The sequence below is a fragment of the Solanum lycopersicum genome, chromosome 5 (genome assembly GCF_036512215.1).
Source record: "Solanum lycopersicum chromosome 5, SLM_r2.1".
In the NCBI taxonomy this organism is placed as follows: domain Eukaryota; kingdom Viridiplantae; phylum Streptophyta; class Magnoliopsida; order Solanales; family Solanaceae; genus Solanum; species Solanum lycopersicum.
In genome coordinates, this window is record NC_090804.1 from 63089679 (window position 1) to 63098824 (window position 9146).

General features: G+C 39.9%; 1 long non-coding RNA gene across 1 annotated transcript; it reads right to left on the reverse strand.

Annotated features, from left to right (window-relative positions):
- Nucleotides 1-268: 268 nt before the first annotated feature.
- Nucleotides 269-2696, reverse strand: LOC104647596 (uncharacterized). Its single transcript, XR_003246990.2, has 3 exons — nt 2466-2696; nt 1779-1835; nt 269-969 (listed from the first exon to the last, which is right to left on the reverse strand). It is a non-coding gene; the product is annotated as an uncharacterized lncRNA (long non-coding RNA).
- Nucleotides 2697-9146: the final 6450 nt, after the last annotated feature.

The following is a 9146-nucleotide window of genomic DNA, read 5'->3' on the forward strand; positions in this document are numbered from 1 at the left end:
CTACGTATCACAAATACATGATTGGGTAAGTGATAATACACAAATACATGCTTGGATAAGTGATGATAAGTGCAAACAACCACTCCATGTCTATAAACATTATAGACAGAGAGACCAGTAAATGTCTTGTAGGTGATATATTGCTATCTTATTCACATTCTCGAGTCCTATATCATCAATAAACTCACTTCATAAATAATCAATATTAGTGAATTTGAAAGAACACATACAAGTTTCTCAACAAAAGAAGATGTCATACAAGTATCACTAAAATTATCCTTACAACGCTCATTTAATTCTAAGAGGTGCAAACATCAATTAAAAACTAATTCATACATCACCTTTTATTATATAATTATCTGATAATATGAATGTTGGTCTAAATAAGATTTAGGAGAAACACATGATTATTGAAATACATTTTTTATATATAGCTAAACTTATTCAAGCCATGGTACCCCGAAATATAAGGGATGACATTCAAATTTGATACATGTGAGAGTTAACACATGGATGACATAAACATACTTGTTCAGTTTCTACAACTGTGCCTGAATTTCCTTAGTTTTCATCAGCTTCCTATTTGTAGCAGTACTTCATAATGGTCTCTTCCTTGGAGAATGTCATAACAAACCCAACAACACCAACTACTACCATTTGACCATCCATCTCACATGTTTTTCTCTTGTGGAGTTTTACAGTTCAACAAATAAGATGTCAAAATGAATTTTTAGCATCAACATAGTAGTATCTCCCCTTGGAATGAAAGGTAGTTGGAGAACTCTAGCAACCTCGAGTCTAAATAATAAATGTATGTCAAAATTGTGAATACAGACTGAAATGTTATAAATAAAAGGGTGAATTTACTTGATACATGTTTTTCAACTTCTCTCACAATGTGGGTTATTCCAAACTTATAATCCAAGAAGGAAGTCAGCTTGCAAGGTTTGCTTGTATCATCTTTAGGCACTGAAATAAATGAAAAAGGCAAATGAAAAAAAGATAATGTATAAGAGAAAACTTGAAATATTTACTAAAATATAGTAGGTGTTGATATTGCGGAGAAGCTAAATTGCTAGATAAAAAAGGAGGCGGCTGCAAATGGTAAATGTTGTGCGGAATTTGATATAATACGAGAAAATATAAACGCGAAAAACAAGACAACAGATTTACGTGGTTCACCAATAAATTGGCTACGTCCACGGGAAGAGGGGGAGCAGTTTTATTATGGAGAGGCAAAAACAGAATTACAGAATAGGGTTTCCCATAGCGTCTATATATATATATAGTGCTAAGCTACGCCCTAACAGGCTTGGGCCCAACATACAGAATCAACAGAAAATTAAGGGCCCAATACAACAACATTGTATACCGTCGGGCCGGGGGCGTCTCCGCCCCCCCGGACCCCCAGGCCAGGGGGCGCGTCGCCCCCCTGGACCCCCCGACTCGCTGACCGGGCAGCGAGACCCCCGTCCTTTCTGTTTGTAGCGGGTCTGATTCAAGGCATTCAACAGTAAAAATATACGTAGGTTAAAAAGTGATAGATTCAAGAACTGAATCATCTAATATCAATACATTTTTTTCCTTTAAGGTACGCAAGTAGCTATGTAGTCGGGTCTCTATATAGAACCATAACTCTGCGGTACTTCTTGCAAGATTATCCTGTTGCTAATTTTCTTTTCCTTATTGTTATTTATCATATTATAGGGAAAGCAAGAAAAAGAATGAGATCTACAATATTTTTCGAAAAAATACAGATAAAGACAATCTTTATGTACCTGCTACAACTAATGTCCCGCATCCACAACATCATCACGGGGTGAGATCACCACAACCTAAGATTTGGCAGAGTCAATTACAATGTTAAATATTCCGGCTTTCCTCCTCTTGAGCAGAACTATTATAGATTATACAAGAAAACTTGCAAGAATCCATTTTCAAAGAACAGTCTCGATAGTTCCAAAAGTTATTAGAAAATTAGATGAAAGATACTATATGCCTCCATCAGAAGGTTGGCAAATACATAGATTCATACTAACATAGTTCATATATGATGGTAAGTTTCGAAAGGAAGAGTTCAACAAAGTTGTTTCTAATTGACACTGACTATTCTTTCTATTTAAATTTGTGGCTTCTTTTGAACTACTTTTTCTGCTAAATTCATCTCATTAGAGTCAAGTGGTTGAATGTCTCTCTCCTTATGGTAAAGTGGTATCCGACCATAAAACATCATCCAGTTCCTTGCAGAAACAAAGTAAAGAAACTTGCAACTCCTACCCTCAACATAAATCAATTTATTCACACAAATTCATCAAATAAGAAATCGGTAAGTAGTTTATCAACAACTCTACAAAAAAGTAGTACTTTCTACTCCAATATTTCAACAACCGATAAAAAATCCATTAACATCTTACTTTTTACTCCAATATTTCAACAATCGATAAAAAAATCCATTAACATCTTACCGCTTCCTCTGCTTCTTCTTCTAGAGATGCTCGTAGAAATAAAATTAAAAAAATTACACCTTTTAATAGAAGGATTTACCAAATGAAAAATTGACCCTTGCAACTGAAACTTTATCATTCTACTAATAATCTATCTCGATAAGAACACCTTTTTGATTATCAAAATTGTTTATGCTGGGTCAAACTTAACATTCATATTCATAGATGCAAATACATTGAAAGGAAAGATATACTTACCTCTAAAACAGCCTGAGAGAAATGAAATCGTAAGAGGAGCAGTTTGAAGTCAATTTTTGTGTCAACATTGAAAGAATAGTTGTCAAAAAAGGCACTACACGTGTCTATTCTTATAGTTCACACGTTAGAAGGTGAAAGCTTAAAAGAAAGTGAGTGTCACAAATTACAAATTGAATTTTATTTCAATTGCCACCGCAACACCACTTTAATCAGTATCATCCAAGAATTAGTGTCACACCACTGCAATGATATCATCTAAGAACATGATGATATAACTAAACTCTATTGCACCTATGTATCTTCAAGGATGTATGCACAAATCACAACAAAATCATTTGCATGCATATAGGATAATCAGAAATCCACAAGAAACAACTCAAAAGAACAGACAAATTAATTAAAATCCAAAATAGGAACTAACATACACCTTGCAGATAGAGAACTAAGTGAGTATAGTAAACAATGCAAGATTCCTAAAAAATCTCATCAAAACAAAGAGCTGCTTCTCTGACAAACCAAGCACAACATCAAGAGTTCAAGCAAGGAAGTGCACTGTGGTGCTTAGAAAATTAAAAAAAATCATGTCCATTATCTTGTTCCTTCTTGCATAGCTACAAATATTTATATATGATATTATTCACTTACAACCAAAGGTTGCAGCAGTTCAACTCATCTTTATATGAGTCTGAAATGTTGAGTTGATTTTACTATACTTTGTTGGACACAGTTGATTACCTTAATGTTATAAAGTAATAATATTATTGTGATATAAGCTCTTGAAATTAAAATAAGTTCAGCAGCGCCTGCAAAGTTGAACAATGAACATCTCAACCTTTTTCTTAGCCCCCAAATTTTAAAGCCAGAACAGAAAACACAGTAAATCATAAGAGATTAATAAATTATATACATTGTCAATGTAAAATAAATAATTTTTATATGAGATGGTAGGTAGTAATAACAGATAGTATTAAATAAATAGTATTACATAATATTAGTATTTACTGTGTACTAATACAAGTCCTATTAGGATTAGTACTCCTTAATCCTAGTCCTATTAGGATTAGTACTCCTTCCTATATCTCCTATATATATCTCCCATGTATTCCCTTATTAGGTTAACACTTCAATACAATCAATATTCCTTCATGGTATCAAGAGCCAGAAAACCTAGATCTTCTTTTCTCTAGTTTTTTTTTCTCTCTCTTTAGGGCACCGATTGTTCCTTCTCTTCTCTTGGGCGGCGGCAGCCATGACAACCGAGGTGGATCCTCTCGATTCACTTCCTTCTGGCGTTAAACTCCTTCTCAGGCATCTTCATGCCCTGATTCCCGAAAAATTATCAGACATAAATTACCCTACATGGAAAATCACCGTTCTTACAGCCCTTGAGGCCAATTACCTTCTCAAATACGTCGATGGAAGCACAGAACCGCCACCGGCAATCATCACTGCCACAGATAAATCCGAAAAAACCAATCCGGCCCATGCCGCCTGGAAAGCCGTGGATGGCCAGATCCGATCATATTTGATTGCGGTCATCTCTCCCACGATTCAGAAACACGTCTGATCCTATACAACTGCTTCAGCCCTGTGGACGGCCCTCGCAACACGCTATGCATCAATTTTCCACTCTCATATTTTTCAATTGCGTGATCGTCTCCACACAATTACCAAAGGCACGAAAACTATGGCGGAGTATTTAGACGAGGTCTCCACCATCATCACAGCCCTCGACATCGTGAACGAAATCATTTCCGAAAAAGATCTCGTCATGTGCGTCGTTCGGGGGCTCCCATCAGCTTACTCCTCCATTAAACAGGCGGTTCGCATCAGTCCAACGCCCCTTGACCTGGCTACTCTCTCCTCATGGCCAAAAAGTGAAGAAATCAACGTGGATCTGGAGAACAAACTTCTTCTCTGAGAAGCCGCTGTAATGGAGCCGACCACCACCCTCACCGCAAGCCAAAACTATCGCGGGGGGCGTGGTGGCGGCCGGCAGGGGAGCCGCGGCGGCTACGGTAGAAACAGCGGAGGCCGCGGGTGCGGCGGTCGGCAGGGCAGTCGTCCGCCGTACGACGGTCAGCAGCACGGCAGCAACAACAGCCTGCACTCCTTCGGCAGCGGCGGGCAGTCATCTTCCAGCGGCGGGCAGGGCACTTACGAGCGGGATCGTCCAACTTGTCAAATCTGTCAGAAAACAGGACACACCGCTGCTTGTTGCTGGTTTCGGTATGAGGAAAGCCGAAATAGTGATAACCGTGCCAATTATGCATCTCAAGCCGGCCCTTCCTCTGAATGGCTGTTGGATACTGGAGCCAACATGCACGTTACTTCTGATCTATCCAAGCTTAACGCTCCAAATCCATATCATGGCTCCAATGGTATTACTGTTGGCAACGGTGAGTCCCTTAATATTTCTCACACTGGCACGGGTACCATTAAAACCCCAACCGCTATCTTTCACCTAGGTAACCTTACCCACGTCCCTTCTATTAAAACCAATCTTCTTTCAGTTCACCAATTCACAAAAGACAATAATTGCTCACTCTTGTTCACCTCTAATAATTTTCACATCCTAGACAATACTACCAAGAGGGTGATTTTTCAGGGCCCCTGTGAGCATGGTCTGTACGTTCTTCCTGGCACAAGTTCGTCTGCCCACCCAGTTTCAGAAAGCGTTCCTGTGGCTCCGGTGGCTCTTTCGGCTGATGGCCACAGTCTGTTGTGGCACAGTCGTCTGGGTCATCCGTCTACTCAAATAATAAATTCTTTAATATCTCAATTAGGTTTTTCTTCCATTCATGTAAACAATTGTGACTCCTGTTCAATTGCTAAATCTCATAAATTACCTTTTACTTTATCTGAGAAGCGTACAACTGCACCTTTTCAACTTATTCATTCTGACCTATGGGGTCCTACTGCTGTTCCTTCATTTACTGGTTTTCGCTATTATATTTGTTTTGTGGATGATTTTACAAAATACACTTGGTTGTACCCACTAAAACACAAATCACAGGCATACACCACCTTTGTCACCTTGAAAAAATGGTCAAAACACAATTCAATTCTCATGTTAAACTTTTTCGAAGTGACAACGGAAAGGAATATGTAAATAACATCTTTGGCCAGTTTCTGCAATCCCTGGGAATTATACATCAAACCTCCTGTCCATACACTCCCGAACAGAATGGGGTGGCTGAGCGTAAGCATCGCCATCTCATTGAAATGGTGGTTACTCTTATACATCAATCTCATCTCCCTGTCTCCTTTTAGGTAGAAGCTCTAGCCACCGCAAACTACCTCATTAACAGAATGCCCAGTCACACCCTCTCCAACAAATCACCCTATCAACTCCTTTACCAAGAACTTCCCAATTATACCAACCTCCGCGTCTTTGGGTGTCTTGCCTACCCTTGGCTACGCCCTCATATTACTCACAAATTACAACCCCGATCCCGTCCTTTTATTTTTTTGGGCTATCATCCTAACTCCAAGGGTTATCGCTGTCTTGACCCACAAACTCATAAAGTCTACATATCTCGTCATGTCAAATTTGTCGAAAATGAGTTTCCCTACGAGTCTATTTCCTCCTCCACAAATACATCATTCATTGGCGTCCTTCCTCTTTTTCCAACATACTCACAGGGTCTCTCACCACCTTCCCCCACACCTCCACCCACTACCCAACCACCCTTCATCACCCCTTCGACCGTCACCCACAATACACCCGCAACCACCACCCACACTCACAACCAACCCGAACCACCCCATACCCACAACATCTCCAGCCCGATCCGTCTTGGGTCCTTCCCGGCCACTCCCGAATCACCACCACCCGTGCCACTCCCACTACTCATCCCATGTTAACCCGTGGCAAAGCCGGTATCTTTAAACCCAAAACCTTTCAAGCTACCATACTACCAAATACACCCCTTCCCGATAGTGAACCAACAACCTACTCTGTTGCCTCAAAAAATGCTTATTGGCGTCATGCTATGGATGACGAGTTTAAGGCTTTGACTGATCAAAAAACTTGGGTTCTTGTACCTAAGCCCCATGGGCTGCACCCAGTGGGCTGTAAATGGTTGTACAAAATTAAACACAATGCAGATGGCAGAATTTCCAGGTACAAGGCTCGTTTGGTTGCTAAAGGCTACAATCAGGAGTATGGGCTTGATTACTCCGAGACATTCAGTCCTGTTATTCGGTAGTAAACCATTCGCCTGGTACTGTCACTCGCTGTGCGCAACAATTGGCTCATCAATTAGTTGGATGTTTCCAATGCTTTTCTTCATGACATGCTTGATGAAACTATCTACATGACGCAACCACCGGGCTATGTTGATTCCCGCTTCCCTCATCATGTTTACAAACTCCAGAAGTCTCTGTATGGGCTCAAGCAAGCCCCCCGTGCTTGGTACACACGTCTGAAAACGTTTCTCCAGGGACTCGGCTTCACATGTTGCGTACACGACACGAGTCTGTTTACTCGACATTCAGCACACGGTACAGTCATTCTTCTTGTCTATGTAGATGATATCATTATTACAGGCTCTACTGCAGCTCTCATTCAGGATGTCACTTGAGCTATGTATACTACCTTCAAAATGAAGGACCTTGGCCCGTTACATTATTTCCTGGGAATGGAGGTTTCTCGGACTGGCAGCGGCTTGTTTCTTCATCAGTCAAAATATGCTCGAGATCTGTTGCAGAAAGCTGGACTGGAAAAATGCACCAGTCAACCAACACCGATGGCAGTCTCTTCGTCTACGAATGGAGCCGACACCCCCTTTGCCGATATCACCCACTTCCGCAGCCTCATTGGGCTCTACAGTATCTGGCCATTACCCGTCCTGACATCCAGTTTGCTGTCAACCGAGTTGCTCAGCGCATGCATCAACCAAGTGAACATGATTATCATTGTCTAAAACGCATTCTCAGGTACATTTTTGTCACTCTTGGTCGTGGTTTACTCATTCGACCCGGGTACTTGGAGCTTCGGGGTTTCTCAGATTCAGATTGGGCGAATGATAAAAATGACCGAAAATCTACATCGGGGTTTCTCATTTTTTTGGGGCCGAACCTGATCTCCTGGTGTACAAAAAACAACCCAAGGTCTCTCGGTCCTCGACTGAAGCTGAATACCGCGCCCTTGCTCTTCTTGCTGCTGAGACCATGTGGGTCACATATATTCTTCACGAACTCCGCGCCACTCACACTGTTCCTACTCTCTATTGTGACGACAAATCAACCATCTGTGTGGCCAAGAATTCCGTCCTACACACCAGAATGAAACATGTTGATACAGATTGTCTCTATGTTCGCGATGAAGTTCGGGCCGGCACCATGACTGTGCAGTATGTATTCACTGAAGAACAATCGGCTGATATTCTCACCAAGCCTCTCCCGAGCCGACAACACGATTACCTCAGTTCCAAGCTTCCGTTCGCTTCCGGCTTAGCTTGAGGGGGGATAATAACAGATAGTATTAAATAAATAGTATTACATAATATTAGTATTTACTGTGTACTAATACAAGTCCTTTTAGGATTAGTACTCCTTAATCCTAGTCCTATTAGGATTAATACTCCTTCCTATATCTCCTATATATATCTCCCATGTATTCCCTTATTAGGTTAACACTTCAATACAATCAATATTCCTTCAGGTAGCACATTTTATCAAGAAGGTTAATGTAAATCTGCTAACCTATATTGCAAATATACATTTACATTGATCATGTATAAAACTCAAACATACAGGTGCATCATTTGCAATAAATGCATAATTTCATTCAGTGAGCATTCATAAACCAATACCACGGATAATGACCGCTTATAGACAACTTAACTATCATTTTGCACATTAATTAGGTTCAACATCAAAAGTTGTTACCAAATCTAGAGAAATCCTTCAATTATTCTAAATTATTTGATAAAATAAGAAACATTCAAGTATCATCTTGTATTCTTATCCGGGAAGCAAGAAAATGAGTTTGGTGCTTCCAGTTAAGCTGAGATAAAATGAAAAAAAAATGATTTTTCATAACGAGGCACGTAATGTTGCTTCTTTATAGAATTAGAGGGTGTTGAGGGTCAATTCATTTTATGAATAACTTAGACTTCACCTGGAATCAAAATGTTTAAATTCCACCAAATAACAATCATATATTTTTTCCGCTTCCTTTTCTCCTCCACCTAAGAAATGAAAAAAAAAGACATTTTTATTTATTTTGACTTGGTATTTCTGCATCGCAATTCGAACATCTCTTTTCTGCTTCTCTCCCTTCAACAGTACAAAAAAGTTCATTAAGAAGCGAGGAAGGAAAAAATAATTATTAGTTGACAACTTGACCATCTTTAGTGCTCAATTAAAGATCCATCTCGACGTAGGAATATTATCAAACACCCTTGGTGCACTAAGGTAACTTGAGTATTTATTCGT